General features: G+C 44.0%; 1 protein-coding gene across 4 annotated transcripts in view; it reads right to left on the bottom strand.

Moving 5' to 3' along the window:
* FMC1 (formation of mitochondrial complex V assembly factor 1 homolog) overlaps window positions 1-22,294 on the bottom strand; it is a 117,135-nt gene that overhangs the window by 78,108 nt on the left and 16,733 nt on the right. The gene's annotated exons all lie outside the window — the stretch shown is intronic.

Genomic DNA, 22,294 nt, shown 5'->3' with positions numbered 1-22,294 from the left:
ACGAAGGGTCTCTATCTGCCTCATGGTGGGTAGTTCTGTTGGGCCTTTGTCTGAATCACATTTTCGTGGGATTTATATGGAAACCCAGACATAAGTGTTCAGAGAAGAAAAGAAGAATGTGATCCAGTCTTATACTGGAAGTGATGAAAAAAAAGTTATGTACTCCAAAATGTTACCAATAAAAACTCAAGTTTATCCCACACAAAACAAGCCACCACTCAGGTGCGTCATCTGTCACTGGAACTATCGGGGAATCCCTCGTTACTGGTAGAACAAAGATTCTGGAAAAGAGACATGGCGCCCACCAGTGAATTCTGCCCCCCCAAATCCAAATACTCCCTGCCTTTTGAGCCCCACTGTGCCTAAACCACAGTAAGCAGCCATATGTTTGGCATTATTGTAATAAAGAGAAGGCACTTAATTTACGGGTGCGTATCGCCAGAAGCACAAGCTGGGCACAATGTATGGGGCGCTAAAATATATGGGGGCCCTACACTGTATAAAGACACAAAGTATGGGCACTTAACTGGCAGATTTGCGATTCTCAAGAAAAAAGCCTGTCGTGGATGTTACAAAAAAGTCACTGTAGTAGATGAACTCATTTAGAGGCGCACATTTCTATCCTGGGGTCACTTTTGGGGTTTTTCTGCTGTTCTGGCACTTTTGGGGCTACACAAATGTCACCCACAAACTATTCTAGCAAAATCTGTGCTCCAAAAGCCAAATAGCGCTCCTACCTTCTCAGCCCTGACGTGTGACTTAACAGTAATTTCTGACAACATATAAGGCAGTAACGCATTCAGGAGAAATTGCACAATAAATTCTGGGGTCTAGTTTTACCTATTAACCCTTCTGTACCTGATAAATTTGCAGCAAATACAAATCTTGCATTTTTAACCCTTCTCAAATGCGACATGCATCCTAGTCCTGTCAAGTGCCCAAGTAGAAGATTTTGACCACATATGGGGTATAATCGCGTTCTGGACAAATTGCACAACAAATTATGGGGTTCGTTTTCTCCCATTATCCATGGTGAAAATTACAAATTTGGGTTGAAAACAACATTTCGTGCAAAAAATGAAAATTTTCAATATGGCAACCTAAAGTTATCAAATTCTGTGTAGTACCTGTTGGTTCAAAATGCTCACTATACCCCTGGATAAAATCTTTGAGAGGTCACTTGTGGGGAGTTTCCACTGTTTAGGTACAACAGAGGCTCTCCAAATGCGACATAGCGTCGGCAAACTATGCTACTTCCCTTTCGAGACCTGCCATGAGCTCAAATAGTATTCCCCCCACATATGGGGTATATGCGTACTCAGAAGAAAATGGACCACAAAAGTTGTTATGTAATTTCTCCAGCTACCCTTGTGAAAAAAAAAATTGGGGCTAAAAGTACATTTTTGTGGGTAAATGTGATTTTTTATTTTCATAGCTATACGTTATAAACTGTGAAGCACCTGGGGGTTTCAAGGTGCTCATCACACATTCAGATACATTCCATAAGGGGTTTAGTTTAAAAAAAATGGGGTAATTTGTGTGGGGGGGGGTCTCTACCGTTTAAGCCCCTTTCACACTTCAGTTTTTTGCCATCCGTCGTTTTTTGAAAAAAAAAAACGTATCCGGCAACTGATACCGCTGGATTCGTTTTTTCTCAGACTTGTATTAGCGACAGATGGCCTCACATTTTGTCTGTCGTTTGCCGGATCCGTCGAAAAATTTTTTGTCCGGCCGCCGGACACGACGCACAAAGTAACGTTTTTTTTGTCCATTGAAAAATCGGACAGTGACAGATCTGTCGCTGTCCGTCGTTTGCTAGAATGAAAGCCTAAGGGCGCAGGATCACATGTCATCCGTCAAATGACGGATGCCGGCAACGGATCCGTTTTTTTTTAACTGAGCATGCTCCTGACAGGTTAAAACACAAAAGAAATATATACACATAGAATACACGTGCACATATATATATATATATATATATATACACTCACTGGCCACTTTATTAGGTACACCTGTCCAACTGTGTGTTAAGACTTAATTTCTAATCAGCCAATCACATGGCGGCAACTCAGTGCATTTAGGCATGTAGACATGGTCAAGACAATCTCCTGCAGTTCAAACCGAGCATCAGTATGGGGAAGAAAGGTGATTTGAGTGCCTTTGAACGTGGCATGATTGTTGGTGCCAGAAGGGCTGGTCTGAGAATTTCAGAAACTGCTGATCTACTGGGATTTTCACGCACAACCATCTCTAGGGTTTACAGAGAATGGTCCGAAAAAGAAAAAAATCCAGTGAGCGGCAGTTCTGTGGCCGGAAATGCCATGTTGATGCCAGAGGTCAAAGGAGAATGGGCAGACTGGTTCGAGCTGATAGAAAGGCAACAGTGACTCAAATTGCCACCCGTTACAACCAAGGTAGGCAGAAGAGCATCTCTGAACGCACAGTGCGTCGAACTTTGAGGCAGATGGGCTACAGCAGCAGAAGACCACACTGGGTACCACTCCTCTCAGCTAAGAACAGGAAACTGAGGCTACAATTTGCACAAGCTCATCGAAATTGGACAGTAGAAGATTGGAAAAACGTTGCCTGGTCTGATGAGTCTCGATTTCTGCTGCGACATTCGGATGGTAGGGTCAGAATTTGGCGTAAACAACATGAAAGCATGGATCCATCCTGCCTTGTATCAACGGTTCAGGCTGGTGGTGGTGGTGTCATGGTGTGGGGAATTTTTTCTGGGCACTCTTTGGGCCCCTTGGTACCAATTGAGCATCGTTGCAACGCCACAGCCTACCTGAGTATTGTTGCTGACCATGTCCATCCCTTTATGACCACAATGTACCCAACATCTGATGGCTACTTTCAGCAGGATAATGCGCCATGTCATAAAGCTCGAATCATCTCAGATTGGTTTCTTGAACATGACAATGAGTTTACTGTACTCAAATGGCCTCCTCAGTCACCAGATCTCAATCCAATAGAGCATCTTTGGGATGTGGTGGAACGGGAGATTCGCATCAGGGATGTGCAGCCGACAAATCTGCGCCAACTGTGTGATGCCATCATGTCAATATGGTCCAAAATCTCTGAGGAATGCTTCCAGCACCTTGTTGAATCTCTGCCACGAAGAATTGAGGCAGTTCTGAAGGCAAAAGGGGGTCCAACCCCTTACTAGCATGGTGTACCTAATAAAGTGGCCAGTGAGTGTATATACACACACACATACATACGTACACACACGTCATTGAGACACACATATATATTTATAGTTCATAGAGTTCTTCATAGCATAATAGCCGCTAAATTAATTGACGGCTTCAGTATAATCATTCCCGGTCCCAACATATGACACATGGTTTACATACAGTAAACATGTCATATCAAAACGATTGATATGTCAGTGTTTAATCAATTTAGTAGTTTGTGTTAGGAAAAATTTGGAACTCTAAGAGTTAAATTTAAGGCCATCATCGTGGAAAAATATTGTGTGGGCTCCCAAGCAATTTTCTCCGCCAGAGAGGGAAAGCTAGTGAGTGAGGGCAGATATTAATAGCCTAGAGAGGGACCATTGTTTTTGCCCCCCAGCTAAAGAAATCTGCCCCCAGTCACCCCAGAAAAGGGGCATCTTTAACCCCTTCCTGACATGAGACGTACTATCCCGTCCACGGTACCCGGGCCCGTATGACCGGGGACGGGATAGTACGTCTACCGCGATCAGCGGCGCCCACGTGGTGAGCGCCGCTGATCGCGGCCGGGTGTCAGCTGATTATCACAGCTGACACCCGGCACAATGTGTCAGGGGCGGTCACGGACCGCCCCCGACACATTAACCCCTTGCACACCGCGATCAAACGCGATCGCGGTGTACCGGGAGTTAAAGGGAAGCATCGGCAGGGAGGGGGCTCCCTCCGTGCTTCCCTGAGCCCCCCACGGCAGCGCAATGTGCAGCGCTGCTGCGGGGGACTCCTATCCTCCAGGCCCCCGAATCCAAGATGGCGACGGGGGCCTTCGGGGGCCTGGGGAAGCTGGCTTCCTCAGTGCCTGCAAAGCGCAGGCATGAGGAAGCCTTGTGCACTGCCTGTGACAGATTGCTGATCTGTCACAGTGATCTGTGATGTGACAGATCAGCGATCTGTCACAGGACAGTGATGTCCCACCTGGGACTATGTAATAAAGTAAAAAAAATTTTAAAAAAAAGTGTAAAAATAAATTAAAAAAAATCGCCAAATAAATTAGTAAAAAAAAAAAAAAATATTCCCCAATAAATTCATTTTTTTAAAATAATAAAAAAAAAAAACAATAAATGTACACATATTAGGTATCGCCGCGTCCGTAACGACCTGCCCTATAAAACTGTCCCATTAGTTAACCCCTTTAGCGAACCCCTTAAAAAATAAAAATAAAAAACGAAGCAAAAAATAATGATTTATTATCATACCGCCAAACAAAAAGTGCAATAACGCGAGATCAAAAAGACGCATATAAATATCCATGGTACCGCTGAAAACGTCATCTTGTCCCGCAAAAAACAAGCCGCCACACAGCATCATCAGCAAAAAAATAAAAAAGTTATAACTCGCAGAATAAAGCGATGCAAAAATAATTATTTTTTATATAAAATAGTTTTCATTGCATAAAACCGACAAAAACATAAAAAAAGACCTAAATGAGGTATCGCTGTAACCGTACTGACCCGAAGAATAAAAGCGCTTTATCAATTTTACCGCACGCGGAACGGTGTAAACGCACCCCCCCCAAAAGAAATTCATGAAACGCTGGTTTTTGTTCATTCTGCGTCCCAAAAATCGGAATAAAAAGCGATCAAAAAATTTCACGTGCCCGAAAATGGTACCAATAAAAACGTCAACTCGTCCCGCAAAAAATAAGACCTCACATGACTCGGTGGGTCAAAATACGGAAAAATTATAGCTCTCAATATGTGGTGATGCAAAAACTATTTTTACAATAAAAAGCGTCTTTTAGCGTGCGACAGCCGCCAAACATAAAAACCGCCATAAATAGTAAATCAAACCCCCCGTTATCACCCCTTTAGTTAGGGAAAAATAATAAAATAAAAAAAATGTATTTATTTCCATTTTTCCATTAGGGTTAGGGCTAGGGTTAGGGCTAGGGGTGTGTTGGGGTAGGGTTAGGTTAGGGTTAGGGCTAGGGTTAGGGTTAGGGTTAGGGCTAGGGTTAGGGCTAGGGTTAGGGCTAGGGTTAGGGGCGTGTTGGGGTTCGGGTTGGAGTTAGAATTGGGGGTTTCCACTGTTTGGGCACATCAGGGGCTCTCCAAATGCAACATGGCGTCTGATCTCAATTCCAGCCAATTCTGAGTTGAAAAAGTCAAATGGTGCTCCTTCCCTTCCAAGCTCTGCTATGCGCCCAAACAGTGTTTTACCCCCTCATGTAGGGTATCAGCCTACTCAGGACAAATTGCAAAACAATTTTTGGGGTCCAATTTCTCCTGTTACCCTTAGGAAAATAAAAAATTGGGGGCAAAAATATCATTTTTGTGGAAAAAAAATGATTTTTTTATTTTCACGTCCGAGTGTTATAAACTTCTGTGAAGCACTTGGGGGTTCAAAGTGCTCACCACACATCTAGATAAGTTCCGTGGGGGGTCTAGTGTCCAAAATGGGGTCACTTGTGGGGAGTTTCAATAGTTTAGGTACATCAGGGGCTCTCCAAACGCACATGACAACCGCAGACCATTCCATCAAAGTCTGCGTTCCAAAACGTCACTGCTTCCCTTCCGAGCCCCGACGTGTGTCCATACAGTAGTTTTCTCCCACATATGGGGTGTCAGCGTACTCAGGACAAATTGGACAACAACTTTTGGGGTCCAATTTCTCCTGGTACCCTTGGGAAAATAAAAAAAATGGTGACTAAAAGATCATGTTTGTGGAAAAAATACGAATTTTTTATTTTCACGCCCGGGCGTTGTAAACTTCTGTGAAGCACTGGGGGGGTCAAAGTGCTCACCACACATCTAGATAAGTTCCTTGGGGGGTCTAGTTTACAAAATGGTGTCATTTGTGGGGGGTTTCCACTGTTTAGGTACATTAGGGGCTCTCCAAAGGCAACATGACACCCGCAGACCATTCCATCAAAGTCTGCATTCCAAAACGTCACTACTTCCCTTCCGAGCCCTGACGTGTGCCCATACAGTAGTTTTCTCCCACATATGGGGTAGCAGCGTACTCAGGACAAATTGGAAAACAACTTTTGGGGTCCAATTTCTCCTGGTACCCTTGGGAAAATAAAAAAATGGTGACTAAAAGATCATGTTTGTGGAAAAAATACGAATTTTTTATTTTCACGCCCGGGCGTTGTAAACTTCTGTGAAGCACTGGGGGGGTCAAAGTGCTCACCACACATCTAGATAAGTTCCTTGGGGGGTCTAGTTTACAAAATGGTGTCATTTGTGGGGGGTTTCCACTGTTTAGGTACATTAGGGGCTCTCCAAAGGCAATATCACACCCGCAGACCATTCCATCAAAGTCTGCATTCCAAAACGTCACTACTTCCCTTCCGAGCCCCGACGTGTGCCCATACAGTAGTTTTCTCCCACATATGGGGTATCAGCATACTCAGGACAAATTGGACAACAACTTTTGGGGTCCAATTTCTCCTGGTACCCTTGGGAAAATAAAAAAATGGTGACTAAAAGATCATGTTTGTGGAAAAAATACGAATTTTTTATTTTCACGCCCGGGCGTTGTAAACTTCTGTGAAGCACTGGGGGGGTCAAAGTGCTCACCACACATCTAGATAAGTTCCTTAGGGGGTCTAGTTTCCAAAATGGTGTCATTTGTGGGGGGTTCCACTGTTTTGGTACATCAGGAGTTTTCCAAACGCGACATGGTGTCCGATCTCAATTCCAGCCAAAAACGTCAAATGGCGCTGCTTCCCTTCCGAGCTCTGCCATGCCCCCAAATAGTGGTTTACCCCCACATGTGGGGTATCAGCGTACTCAGGACAAATTGCACAATAACTTTTAGGGTCCTGTTACCCTTGGAAAAATAAGAATTGAGGGTGAAAAGATCATTTTTGTGGAAAAAATATGATTTTTTAATTGTATGGCTTTATGTTATAAACTTCTGTGAAGCCCATGGGGGTTCAAAGTTCTCACCACACATCTAGATAAGTTCCTTAGGGTGTCTAGTTTCCAAAATGGTGTCATTTGTGGGGGGTTTCCACTGTTTTGGTACATCAGGGGTTTTCCAAACGCGACATGGTGTCCGATCTCAATTCCAGCCAAAAACGTCAAATGGCGCTGCTTCCCTTCCGAGCTCTGCCATGCGCCCAAATAGTGGTTTACCCCCACATGTGGGGTATCAGCGTACTCAGGACAAATTGCACAATAACTTTTAGGGTCCTGTTACCCTTGGGAAAATAAAAATTGGGGTGAAAAGATCATTTTTGTGGAAAAAATATGATTTTTTAATTGTACCGCTGTACGTTATAAACTTCTGTAAAGCCCTTGTGGGTTCAAAGTTCTCACCACATATCTAGATAAGTTCCTTGGGGGGTCTAGTTTCCAAAATGGGGTCACTTGTAGGGGGTTTCCACTGTTTAGGTACATCAGGGACTCTCCAAACGTGACATGGCGTCCAATCTGAATTCCAGCCAATTTTGCATTGAAAAAGTCAAACGGCGCTCCTTCCATTCTGAGCTCTGCCATGCGCCGAAACAGTCGTTCCCCCCCACATATCAGGTATCTGCGTACTCAGGACAAATTGCACAATAACTTTTGCAGTTCAATTTCTCCTGTTACCCTTGGTAAAATAAAAAAAATTGAACCTGAAGTATTTTTTTTATGAAAAAAAGTTAGATGTTCATTTTTTTTTAAATATTCAAAAAAATTCCTGTGACGCACCTAAAGGGTTAATAAACTTCTTGAATGTGGTTTTGAGCACCTTAAGGGGTGCAGTTTTTAGAATGGTGTCACTTTTGTGTATTTTCTATCATATAGACCCCTCAAAGTGGCTTCAAATGTGATGTGGTCCTAAAAATAAAATGGTGTTGTAAAAATGAGAAATCGCTGGTCAACTTTTAACCCTTATAACTTCCTAACAAAAAAAAATTTTGATTCCAAAATTGTGCTGATGTAAAGTAAACATGTGGGAAATGTTAGTTATCAAGTTTTTTGTGTGCCTTATCTCTGTGATTTAAGGGCATAAAAATTCAAAGTTGGAAAATTGCGAAATTTTCAAAATTTTCGCCAAATTTCCGTTTTTCTCACAAATAAACGCAAGTTATTTGAATGAAATTTTACCACTAACATGAAGTACAATATGTCACGAGAAAACATTGTCAGAATCACCGGGATCCATGGAAGCGTTCGAGAGTTATGACCTCATAAAGGTACAGTGGTCAGAATTGTAAAAATTGGCCCGGTCATGAACGTGCAAACCACCCTTGGGGGTGAAGGGGTTAAGATGCCCCTTTTCTGGCACTTAGCCTCTCTATTTCCATGGCCTTTAGTGGTGGCTCACGGGTTAATAATAATGGGTTAATGTCACCTTGCTATTGAAAGGTGACATTAAGTCGGGTTAATAATGGAGATGTGTCAATAAGACACCTATCCATTATTAACCCTAGAATAGCAGAGGTTTAAAAAAAGACACACACTAATTAAAAATTCTTTTAATGAAATAAAAACACAAAGTTTTTGACCAAATTTATTATTCTACCAATCCAAAAAAAGCCCTTGTTCTGTAAAAAAAATAAAATAAAAAGTCAACAATAGACATACCTCTCCGCCATTCAGTCAGGTCCCCCGCTGCAATCCATCACAAGGGGTTAACTAGTTTACAACGGGGACCGGTGCTAATGCTACCGGCTCCGCTGTAAACCACTGCAGAATTAATTAAATCATGTCTGCGCAGGCGCCCTGGCTGTCATGTCCTTTTTAGCGTGTAAACTGTTCCCAGTGCGTTGTTAGCGATGCAATGCTATTTAGGGCAGCACAGTGGCTAGCACTGTAGCCTTGCAGCACTGGATTCCTGGGTTCAAATCTCACCAAGGACAACATCTGCAAGGAGCTAGTATGTTCTCACCATGTTTGTGTGGACTTCCTCCGGGTTCTCCGGTTTCCTCCAAAGACATACTGATAGGGAAGTTAGATTGTGAGCCCCATTGGGAACAGTGATGATAATATGTGCAAACTGTAAAGTGCTGCGGAATATGTTAGTGCTATATAAAAATAAAGATTAATAATGTGCAGTTAACACTTTTTCTTCATTAAAAATTACGGTCTAATCATGTGCAAAAAGCACTTTATATAGTTAAATCGTGCCTGCTCATTTAGTCATAGGGGTGTGCTTCACTTTATTCAGTCACGGATAGCGCCGCACACGCAATTTGAATGATGTTCCCGAGGTTGCACCGAAATCACTCAAATTCACTTTGAAAAATCTCGCGCTTGAGCAGTGTATCATAGGAACACGCTTGTGCAGTATTTATTGGGAGCCGGGCATGTGCCATGACAATTGGCTCCCCGCACGTGCGAACTAAAGTGGTGTTTAGTACTTAGCTTCACTGACTGTGTGACCGGAGCCGCTCATCACGGCGCAAGAGTGAGAGGCCTTTCTTCCTGACATGTGCGGATCTTCAGTCGACACTGCTCAAGCGTGGCTCCACAATACACTGCACAAGTGTGAGACATTTCAAAGCAGATTTGAGAGACGTTGGTGCAACTGTGACTGAATGAAATTAAGCACAACCCTCTGACCAAATAAGTTGGTACAATCTCACTATATAAAGTGCTTTTTGCACATGATTAGACCGCCACATTGCATCAATAACATTGTACTGGGGACAATTTACATGCTAAAAAGGACAAGATATGTTCTCTATAATCAATGAAACTTGGTTTCCAGAGACCTAGCAATTAGAAAATGCGTAGGGCGTGCAGTAAGGGACGGGGAAGTGCTGATGATGGTGCACACAGACACAGAGGACGTGGGGCAGGTACGACTGGGCCTGTTTCTGTAGCCCAAGAAACACGCCCATCTACGAAACACAGCTTCCTGTCCCACTTTGCAGGGAGGCACTTCTGATTAGGGCTGCGGAGTCGGAGTCGTGGAGTCGGTGCTCATTTTGGTGGAGTCGGTATAAAATGGACCGACTCCAACTCCTAAAATATATAATAAATTGGGTACAGTAGTTCAATGCAGAATGTGCTAAATATTTTTTCATAGGAATTTGGGAAAGTTATAAAATGTCCTATAAATGGCTGTTATATTCCTGATCCAAGGCTACATTCACACACAGCGTTTTTCCTGCGTTTTTTGAGGATACGTTTTTCAGCTGCAAAAGCCGATCAGCTTTTTAAAAAACTGCATCACCTGAAAGGTTTTTGAGCTCATAGATGTTTTCAATAGCAAAAGCAGATTACAAATCTGCTCTATCCATTTATCCATACCTGTCTATCCATCACCAGGTGTAGCAAACAGCTGTTAAGAGTAGATCTCCGGATGGTGACTTTTGTGTGTAGCCCTGCACACAAGAGCAGATCTGAATGGGGGTAAGATAGGAAACCCTGAAGCTTGGCATACTGCCTTGGTGTGATTTCAGTGGAAAAGCTTTGACTGTAATTATACCGGTAATGGGGCCTCTGGTTGTCATTACTGTGAGTGGGCCAGAAGCTGGACGTGGCTTGAGACCCTCTCTCAGAGCTGAATGTGGCTCGCGACCCTCTTTCATAGATGAATGTGACTTTCAAAGTCAGAAAGGTTGGGTAGCTCTGACTTAGAAGATGATGGTGGGGTATGTCAATTTTTTTCTCTAAAGAGGTAGGTGATGATGAGACACAGTTGCCGATAAGTCAGATTGTTGTTAAGTCGACAGGTCAGGAGGGCCCAGGGTGCAGCGGTGGAAGACGAGTTGGTGGATGACGAAGTCACTGATCCTACCTGGGAAGCTAGCAGGCAGTGCAAGGCCAGCAGCTCTGAGGGTGGAGAGACCAGCAGCATCGAAACAGGTAGTGGGGTGACCAGAGGGAGAAGGTGGTTAACTGTTCTGCAAAGCACTCATTAATTTCTCTGTCAAAGAGTTAGGTGTTCACCAGCCCAAGACATTTATAACGCCTTCACGACATGCGCCGTACATGTATGGCGCATGTAGTGTCGCTCCCTTTGATGTGGGCTCCTGCGTTGAGCCCAAATCTTTACCTGGTTTGAACAGCTGACATGTGCCTCTAACAGCCATGGGTGGAATCGCGATCCAATCTTTGACAGCGACATTCAATGTAATCGCGCCCATTGGCGCCTATGTCACATGACCGCGGGTCGCCGATGGGTTGGCATGACAACCCAGGGTCTGTAGCAGACCCCTGTGGTTGTCACTGCCGGATTGCTATGCAATGAAAGAGGAAAAGATCCATGCACATATAGGCGCACACCTAAAAGTAGACATATATACATACAAATGTGTATAGATATATTGAAATTTTATTAGTAGACAAAAAGACCACTATAAAATCATTTAAAAAAGACAAAACACATCACTATAAGTCCCATGGAACAATATGTCAAAATACAATACCACACAGAAAAAGATATATACATGTGGGAAAACAGTCCCTAGAAAATAGCAGTGTATGTAAACTGTCTCCTTAATGCATGAGTATAATGCTGACCTGGGTGTCCCCAGGGGGCTGTGAGGAGAGGAACCCTGTATAAAGCGTCAGAAAACACATAGAGTGCTATGGGAAAGAAAAAATATGTTTGGAAAGATGTCCCTAACGCGAAGGGAGGTCTCCCTAAAGTGCAGAGACAAAAGTAAACTGCAATGGAGATAACACCAACAGATAAATGAAGACTCAAATAACCAGCAAGTCACCAAACAGAGCAATCCATATCAGTGACGGGACGTCAGGACAAAGGAGCAATGGTCCCGGGACAAAAATGATGTGGGGAGCCCCACACGTATCGCTGCTAGCCGCAGCTTTGTCAGGGGAAGTGTAACGGGAGGGGAACAGACAGCTTTTAAGTATCATGCTAATCAGGTACAATAGCAAAACGGTGTGTAAGAAACTACGCCGTACATACCGGGGAGATTATCCTGGCCAGGATAAGAGCATGTGTCATGAGGTAAATTCCTGTGAGGAGAAAATTACCATGATGAGGAAATGCAGGCGTGGGAGGGCCGATGACGTCAGTCAGAGAACAGCGTCTGCCCAGTATAGCACAGGCATGGAGACTGAAAATGTTGGTAAGGCCTGTTTCACACTTCCGTTTTTTCAAATCCGTCAAAATCCGTTGTTTTCCGTAAAAAAACGGATCCGCCATTTTTTGCAGGATCCGTTTTTTTGTCCCATAGACTTCCATTACGGTTACCGCGGATCCGTCAAAAAAACGGATCCGTTTTTAAAAAAACGGATCCGTTTGCATCAGTTTCCGTCAAAAAACGGAAACGGATCCGTTTGGCGGACACAAAAACGGAAGTGTGAAACAGGCCTAAGACTGCAAAACACGCAGGTGCAGGCACGATGAGTACTAACAGTGTGTACTACTAACATCAGTCAGAAGGTGGCGCTTGCACAACAGGTATAGAAACTGAAAAAACCAAGGAGACTGCAAAATGCATAAACATGCGCATTGTCAGTCTTAAGGTGTATAAACAAGTATATGAAGCACAGCAGGAGGATATAATAATCCCAATATCCATAGTCAAGGACCCATACAATAACAGGAGTAGGAGACTGAAAATAAGATGGCTATGTCCATGTATGGATGAAGCCTCAAATGTGAAAGTGCCAGAGAATACAATGATCAAATGAAAAAAACTCATAGTCCACAAATAAACAGAAGGGAAGGAAACCAGGCTAGGAAGTTAGGTGTTATCAGCCCCGGAATAGATAGGTCCATAACAGGCATTAAATTGCCTGCAGTATAAATGCAGGATGGGAGACACAAACCCTATATGATGTAGGCCAATATTCTTGGCCACTAAGCAGAGAAAGAAGTACAAGGTAGTGCTGCTTGAAAATGTATTGTTATTTGAATAAGCCTGTGTAGAAAAGGACATACAAGCATACAGTGATAACAAGTAAGCAAATGACGCTAAAGAAGGTAAACATATACATAAACACGTCCTGCAAAATGAATCCCAAAGTCAGCTGTTCAAAACAGCTGACATGTGCCTGGAAACATGTGGCAAATCGCACTCCGTCCCTTCCGGGTCTTGTCGAATGGCTAAGCAATACTGTTATACAGGAGGCATTCTGGAGCGCAGAATTTTCTTTAATAGTTTGTGCACTTCATGTACAGAGCCCTTAAGTGGTAGAAGAGCAGAACACACCTGTCATGATCCAGTGTTGGATCTGGCAGTATTAAAAGCACAAAGTGAACTTTTTTTACTTTGGAAAGTTCCAAGGTGTCTTGACTGTCCCCGGTGGTGGTGAGTGGTATTGCACTTTAGGGTTTTTTGCACTTAATTATGGATCAGGTGTGACACCCTATAAAGGTGTGCTCAGGGGGTTCACTCACTGGCTGTGATATTGTGAGTTTGTGTTCACTCTGTTTTTGGAGAGCCTGGATGAAGGATGGAGCTGGTGAGGAGTCCTGCGCAGCTTAGCCAGGGGGGATGTGTTTCAGCTATGGTGTCTGGACGAAGGGCTGGCATGGCGTGGTGGAGTCGCAGTGATGGTGTCAGCGGGAAGTGTCTGCATCGGCTGGTGGAGTGGCGACTATGGAGAGTGGCACTCACCATGTGGGACTTGGCCGCTGAGCTGGACTCAAGCATGCTCGACTTCGTGTCAGCAGCTGAACTCATCCTTGGGACTCTGGTTCTAAGCAGCTACAACTGGTGTTGGACTCTGCTCCAAGGCTGCACTAAGGTGAAGGATCCTGTTATGGTGATGGATCCGGGTGGAGGAGAAGATGCTAGGAGCGCACGCAACAGAGCAAAGCTAAGTGGTGTTTCCCCTGTATTGTCTCTTTCCTCATGTGTGTTATTAGTGCAGTGGTGGGATTAGTCTCCGCACCGACCCATTCCCTAGTGAGGGTTTAGGGTCAGGGTGAGCAAGGGCGTTAAGGTACGCGTGCGGCGCCCGGTGCGTAACCGGCATAGGGAATGTTAGGAGTGCAGGGACACTGGCTCAGGGGAGCTCAGGAGGTCGCCAATTCCCTTTTCCCTATAGCAGGGCCCACCATTGTTAATGTTTCCCAGGTCCCCCTTATTATTTAAATTCGCCACACTGGAGGCGGGGTTTCCAGATATTTTATGTATAACGTGTAATTCCCAAATTCGCCAGGTGGAGGCGGCGTATCCACCTGCACGCATTATTATTTAAATGCGCCCCACTGGAGGCGGTGTATCCAGGGTCACGTGTGTCACATGGGTTCGCCTTGCGGAAACATCTGCGTCCTGACACACGTGATCATGACATTATCACAGGCCCTACAGTTTTTTTTTTTCTGGTGAGCTTTGGCCATGTGGAGACCACTGAGTAATTGCTGCCGGGCCTCACTGATGTGAGTGGGGAGCGGCAAGGTGTTTAGAGCCGCTGCAGCAGCAGTTATCACGGTCTGGGGCCTCTGCTCAGATAACCAGAGAAAAAAAAAAAAAAAGGCGGCTGCGGTCTGGCAAAAGCCCCTAGAGTCACTGCTGGGGAGCGGGACTTGCTCTCACACGGGGAGGTACCCAGGCAGGTGGGAGGAATGGTGCCCCACGGAGCTGCCTGGTATTCCCCGAGGTGAAGGGGTACATCCCTGTGGTGAGCAGACTAGGTGTGTAGTCGCTGCTGGGGAGCGGGACTTGTTCATACAGGGGACGCACCCAGGCAGGTGGGAGGAATGGTGCCCCACGGAGCTGCCTGGTATTCCCCGAGGTGAAGGGGTACGTCCCTGTAGGGAGCAGATTGGTGTATAGTCCGCGGGGCTCATGCCAAATCTTCAATGCCGCCCCCTCCTGGTGGTGTGGAGGCGACCAGCAAGAGTATATTTCCTCCATTTCCCGGTCCCCTTCTCCTCCTGGTGTGTGCAGCAGGTGTGCTGCGGGGGAGTAGGGACAAATCTCTACCCTCGCCATTAACCAACCCTAGGAGGCGCAGTCCTCATGGTGAAAGGGTTGGAGGGTGTGTCCCTTGGTGAATAGTGGGGGTGTGAGTGTGGTGACACAGGGGGACGCCTCTGTTGTCAAGTCCAGAGTGAGTTCACCAAAAAATGACAAACGAATGTGTGTAATAAACGTTCAGGTCCGGACCTGTGTGTGAACGAGCATGTATGGGTCCCACCAAAAAACATCTTGGAAATGTGTTGTGGAGTCTGATCAGCTCTTAGCATACATACACATACATAATCTCGTTCCCCAGGTCGGCGCTGTGGAGATGAGTGGTGCCTCCAAAATGAACTTTATTGCCAATACCAGCGGTGCGTTTGTCATAAACCTGAAGTGTCAGGTAATGGTGGGGTGAACTCAGGGTCTGGGCGTCCCCGCTGTAGGTGTTTTCCTAATGAGGGGTGGTCTTGAGGGTCCAGAGGCCCCTCATTAAGGAGGGGGTACTGTCATGATCCAGTGTTGGATCTGGCGGTATTAAAAGCACAAAGTGAACTTTTTTTTACTTTGGAAAGTTCCAAGGTGTCTTGACTGTCCCCGGTGGTGGTGAGTGGTATTGCACTTTAGGGTTTTTTGCACTTAATTATGGATCAGGTGTGACACCCTATAAAGGTGTGCTCAGGGGGTTCACTCACTGGCTGTGATATTGTGAGTTTGCGTTCACTCTGTTTTTGGAGAGCCTGGATGAAGGATGGAGCTGGTGAGGAGTCCTGCGCAGCTTAGCCAGGGGGGATGTGTTTCAGCTATGGTGTCTGGACGAAGGGCTGGCATGGCGTGGTGGAGTCGCAGTGATGGTGTCAGCGGGAAGTGTCTGCATGGGCTGGTGGAGTGGCGACTATGGAGAGTGGCACTCACCATGTGGGACTTGGCCGCTGAGCTGGACTCAAGCATGCTCGACTTCGTGTCAGCAGCTGAACTCATCCTTGGGACTCTGGTTCTAAGCAGCTGCAACTGGTGTTGGACTCTGCTCCAAGGTTGCACTAAGGTGAAGGATCCTGTTATGGTGATGGATCCGGGTGGAGGAGAAGATGCACTCAGGTGGAGGGCTCTGTTGCTAGGAGCGCACGCAACAGAGCAAAGCTAAGTGGTGTTTCCCCTGTATTGTCTCTTTCCTCATGTGTGTTATTAGTGCAGTGGTGGGATTAGTCTCCGCACCGACCCATTCCCTAGTGAGGGTTTAGGGTCAGGGTGAGCAAGGGCGTTAAGGTACGCGTGCGGCGCCCGGTGCGAAACCGGCATAGGGAATGTTAGGAGTGCAGGGACACTGGCTCAGGGGAGCTCAGGAGGTCTCCAATTCCCTTTTCCCTATAGCAGGGCCCACCATTGTTAATGTTTCCCAGGTCCCCCTTATTATTTAAATTCGCCATACTGGAGGCGGGGTTTCCAGATATTTTATGTATAACGTGTAATTCCCAAATTCGCCAGGTGGAGGCGGCGTATCCACCTGCACGCATTATTATTTAAATGTGCCCCACTGGAGGCGGTGTATCCAGGGTCACGTGTGTCACATGGGTTCGCCTTGCGGAAACATCTGCGTCCTGAACCACGTGATCATGACAACACCCTTCAAGGGACCCCATTTTGGAAACAATACACCTTTGTGAATTTATCTATAGGTGTAGTGACGATTTTGAGTCCATGGGTGTTTTCCAGAAACAAGAAGCAATGGATGGTGCTGAGTAAAAATTACAAGCTGGTCAGTACGATTACAGCGATACCATATAAGTTGTTTTAGGCTTTGCCGCTTTTACACGATAAAAACTATTTTCTAGAAAAAAATTATTATTTTTGCATCACTTTATTCTGAGAGCTATAACTTTTTTATTTTTCAGCTGATTGAGCTGTATGCTGGCTTGCTTTTTGCAGGACAAGATGACTGTTTCAGCGGTACTATGTTTATTTACATTAGTCTTTTTGATCAGGTTTAATTCCACTTTTTGTTCAGCGGTACAAAGTGTAATTTTTTTTTTAGGGTGTTCACAAAGGGGTTAAGTAGTGGGACAGTTTTAAAGGTCGGGTCGTTCCGGACGTGGCGATACCAAATATGTGCACTTTTGTTGTTTTTTTTTTTTTTTTTTCTCATATTTATTTACAGATACAATAAATATTTAAAAAAAATATTTTTACAACTTTTTTCACTTATTCCCAGTATGGGACTTTCACTTTCTGCAGTCTAATTGCACTGCACATTATCTAACTAACTTCCTAGTGCCTGGTGACCCCGATGTTGTCATAACGACATCGGGTCACCATGGCAATGATGTCGCAGAGGGGCTTTCTTCACTCTGCCTGCTCTCTAAATGCTGCAATCACACTGGTTGTTGCATTTAGGGGGATAAAATGCCGGGAGCGGTGTGGAAACCATTGCTGGCACTGAGAACCAGGTGTCAGCTGATACTAACAGCGGCGATCGCAGATGTAAACCCCCTTGGGCGCGGTCGATTGCCATGACGTACATGTACTGCAACAGTCGGGAAGTCCTTCCCAATCATAATGTACATGTACTACAAATGTCCGATTACGCAGGGAAGCCGTGGGAGTCCCTGCACGCATAGTTGAGATGGGATTTCATAAAATCCCTTCCACTATGCTGTGACATCTGGCCGCTGCGGATAGGATACTGCGACTGTACGCAGTGTCCAATGACCGCGGAAACATATCCTTTAAGTGTAACACCATTGTTCGCAGCAACTATCTGGGAGTCAGAGATGCTTCCAGGGCTCTTCCCCATCCTCATTCCATTTAACACTTGTCCCATCCATTTTAACATTTTCAATGCCTCCCAGACCTCTTTGAAAGGTCTGACAGAAAAAAGCTTGGCTTTCCCATTAAACTTGTTACTCGAAACGAGCATAAGGAATTGCTCGGTTCAATTAACGAGCGTTCGAGCATTTCAGGACTCACTCATACTGAGTAATTATACTTTATTGCTCGTGAAGGGGTTAAGGGCATAAAAATTCAAAATTTGAAAATTGCGACATTTTCTGGCAAATTTTCATAAATAAATGCAAATCGTATCAACCTAAATTTACTACTAATATAGTAACATAGTAATTAATGTTGAAGGAAGACTTTAAATCCATCTAGTTCAACCCATATCCTATCCTAACCTGCCCTAACATGTTGATCCAGAGGAAGGCAAAAAAAACCCATGTGGCAAACAGTAAGCTTCACATTGGGGGAAACAAATTCCTTCCCGACTCCACATACGGCAATCAGAAAGCTCCCTGGAACAAGACAATATCAAGGAAACTAGTGTATATACCCTGTAATATTAGGCTAAGTGCACACGTTGCAGAAAATTTCTGCACAAAAACCTGAATCCCTTCCCAGAAACCGCACCTATTTTTCCGCGGCGGTTTTTGTGCGTTTTTTGCGCGGTTTTGATGCGTTTTTTACCGCAGCGGTTTCTAAAAGCATGGGAGAAGCCTAAACCGCGGAAAAAAACGCAAAATTAATGAGCATGCTGCGGTTTTTACCGCGATGCGTTTTTTTGGCGGTAAAAAACGCATCAATGTGCACAAAAAGTGCAAAATGCATAGAAATGACTGTGCACCTTATTTTTAGCGGTTTTATAGTGAAAACCGCGGTAAAAACCGCTAAAAAAAGCTGTGTGTGAACACAGCCTTATACTTTTCAAGAAAGGCATCCAGTCCCTTCTTAAATTTTACTTGGGAATCACTCATTACAACCTCATACGGCAGAGAGTTCCATAGTCTCACTGCTCTTACAGTAAAGAATCTGCGTCTGTGATACACAGGTCTGCGACTAAAAAGCTGTTTGATTATTTTCATCTAATTTCCATGTATTTTGGTGTGCTGAAAACGAAAAAAATATTGAAAAAAATCCTGGATGTCAGGATTTGCCACAAAATGCAAAATTCTCTTCAAATTTAGTAAATTTGTCTCAATTTTTTTTTTAATCTTAGGGTTTTGAAAGTCAAAATTGCTATTAATTAATTCACATCAATGCATTGAAGATATACAATGCCAAAAAAATATAACTTTCAAAGAAAATAACTTGCAGAGTGAGCTAATGATACATGTTGCAAGCTGAACGAGCGGGCTCTGACATGCCCGGGCTTGTGTCAATTGTTTTTATCTTGGTTCTCGCCTGTTCACACTTTTTAATCTCAGTTCGTGTTAGCTCGTCATATTCAACCGTGTTTCCCAAAATTAGCATTATGGCTCAGCGGAAGTGTATTAATTCGCCTGACTGTTTCTGTTACATTTGTGGTGAATATACAGTGTTGAAGCAACAGCTGAATATTACAGATTTTGTGAAAAAAGTATACTTCGCATATTTCGGACTAAAGCTTGGAGATCAAGATAAAGCTTGAGCGCCTCATAAAGTGTGCAAACGGTGTGTTGAGGACCTCCGAAATTGGTTCAAGGGTAAGAAAAAAGCTTTCCGTTATGGGATTCCTATGGTATGGCGAGAGCAAAAGAACCATAGTGACGATTGTTACTTTTGTTCATGCGATGTGAAAGGGTATAATTCAAAATGGAAGCATTCCATTTCATACCCAAATATTCAGTCAGCAATTCGTCCCATCCCCCATGGCACAGATATACCAGTACCCAAGGCCCCTGCTACCTTGGAAGAGATAACTAGCTCCGATGAAGGTGGAGTCATACCTGAACCAGATGATGAATCAAGTTCTGACTTTGAAGATGATACAAGACCAAAATTGTTTTCCCAGGAGGAGATGTATGATTTGGTAAGAGACTTGAATCTTCCCAAAGATGCCGCTGAGTTACTCGGATCAAGGCTCAAAAGCAAGAATTTATTGTTGCCAGGAGTATCATTTTCATGGTTCAGACATCGTGAAGACGAGTTCGTTCCTTACTTTGCCCAGGAAGATAAGTTGGTTTATTGCATCGATGTCGAAGGTTTGATGGGTCAATTCAAAATCCAATATGATTCAGCGCAATGGCATCTTTTTATAGATTCTTCAAAAATAAGTCTCAAAGCAGTTTTACTCCACAACGGCGGTTTTTATGCTTCCATCCCTGTAGGTCATTCCGTACACCTCAAGGAAACCTACGAGAACTTGGAATTGGTTCTTCGTAAACTTAAATATGAAGACCACGGTTGGCAAGTGTGCGGGGATTTGAAAATCCTGTGCATGCTTTTCGGGCAACAAGCTGGGTATACCAAATACCCTTGTTTTCTGTGTCTATGGGACAGTCGAGACCGACAAAATCACTGAACCAAGAAGAATTGGCAGCCGAGAAACTTTGGTTCCTCCCCATAAAGTTCTTCTACTACCTCTCCACATCAAATTGGGATTGATGAAGCAATTCGTAAAATCACTTCCAAAAGATGGAGAATGCTTCAAATACTTGGTCACCAAGTTTTCAGGCCTCTCGGAGGCAAAATTGAAGGAAGGTGTGTTCGTCGGACCAGACATTAGAAGGCTTATAGCTGATCAAGAGTTTATCAATACCATGACGCATCCTCAAAAAGGGTGAATTGCATTTAAAGAGGTCGTAGAGAAATTTTTAGGCAATAACAAAGACCCTGACTACAAGAAAATCGTCGGACGAATGCTGAAAGCATTTCAAGCTTTAGGTTGCCTGATGAGTTTGAAAGTGCATTTCCTCCATTCCCACCTTGACAACTTTCCTGAAAATTTGGGAGCTGAGAGTGAAGAGCAAGGTGAACGATTCCACCAGGACATTAAAGAGATGGAAAGAAGATACCAGGGAAGATGGAGCATTACAATGATAGCAGACTACTGTTGGACGCTTCAGAGAGACATTACAGATGCTACTCACAAGCGTAAATGTACCAAGAGAAGCCTCACAGGGAAGAAGAATCGATTTTTAGTGTGTGTTAGTGAGCTCATTGCAGTTAAAAAAAAATGATTTTCATGAAACATTTGTAATAAAAAATTTTGAGTCTGTTTTCATTTATTTTGAGGTAATGTCTTATTTAACATAGTTACTTAAATTGTCAGAAAACGTGATGTCCTATGACAAAACGGAGGTCATTTTCGGATTCAACGCACTCAAAAACATAAAGATTACGTGGAATAACCAAAACAGCGCTTGAAAAATTTTTTTTAGCAGACCTGTGTTATGCTTAAACCTTCTTTCCTCCAGACGTAGAGGATGCCCCCTTGTCCCCGTCACAGGTCTAAGAGTAAAAAGATCATTATAAGGGCTCATGATCACTTGCGATGAAATAGGACAAATTCAATCCGATAAAAAATCAGTTTTAATTCGTACTAATGTTAATCTATGATGGTGTTTTCATCAGCGTTTTTTTCCAGATCGGATCAAGATCAGGCTGGAAAAAAAATTGCAGCATGCTGCGACTGTAATCGCAAATCGGATTGCATCCTGAATAGAAGTCAATGGGTGCGATAAAAAAAAATCGGACAGCACTCGCACCATGTGAGTGCCTTCCGATTTATACGCACCAGTGTACTTTGAAAAGCCGGCAATTCATATCCGGCTACTGTAAAATCACACTGACAGCTCAGAAAAGAATAGACTAGATATATACACATAGAATAAATATATACATGTCAGTGACACAAACACATATATATGTATTTATATTAGATAGACAGAAGAAAAGCCGGTAATTCATATGCGGCTATACAGTAAAATCACACTGACATGTTAGAATACAAAAGATTATTGCAAAGGAATGGGGAAACAAAAAAGTGCAATAGGGTCTTATCCACGTTACAAAGGAAGGAATACATCAAGAAACTTGCTCACTTGGTTAGGATGACATAAGAGCATATAAGTCTGGCGGCTGCTGCAGATCCACAGGTCCTCAAGGACAAGAAGAAATCATGTATTCAATGGGAATTTGCAGTTAAAACTCCACGCTGCCGCAAGGATAAATTCCAGGAGAGAGATGTCATAGATTCACAGTGGCTTTATTCAACGCATTTCAGGGGTCTCATGCCTCCTTCATCAGGAAATACCTGGTATGTTATGAACAGGTCACCGAGGATGGCAGGAATAGGCTAGGCCACCAGGAAACCAGAAAGGTTGGTAACTTAGCGGATTGCAGACCCCTAATCCTAACAACACAACTAGCAGTAGCCGTGGAGAGTACCTATGATGTCCTAGACGCCTCGACACAGCCGGAGAACTAACTAGGCCTAAAGCAAGAAAGGTGAAATCTAAACTGCCCATGAGTAGAACCCCAAAGAAATAGACAGCCGCCAAACATATATTGTCGGTGAGACAAGATGAAACACAAA

Source organism: Dendrobates tinctorius, unplaced genomic scaffold (genome assembly GCF_039654945.1).
Source record: "Dendrobates tinctorius isolate UK_male_01 unplaced genomic scaffold, ASM3965494v1 ptg000012l, whole genome shotgun sequence".
In the NCBI taxonomy this organism is placed as follows: domain Eukaryota; kingdom Metazoa; phylum Chordata; class Amphibia; order Anura; family Dendrobatidae; genus Dendrobates; species Dendrobates tinctorius.
Note: the sequence above shows the minus strand (reverse complement) of the source record. Positions and strands in the feature narration are given on the sequence as shown.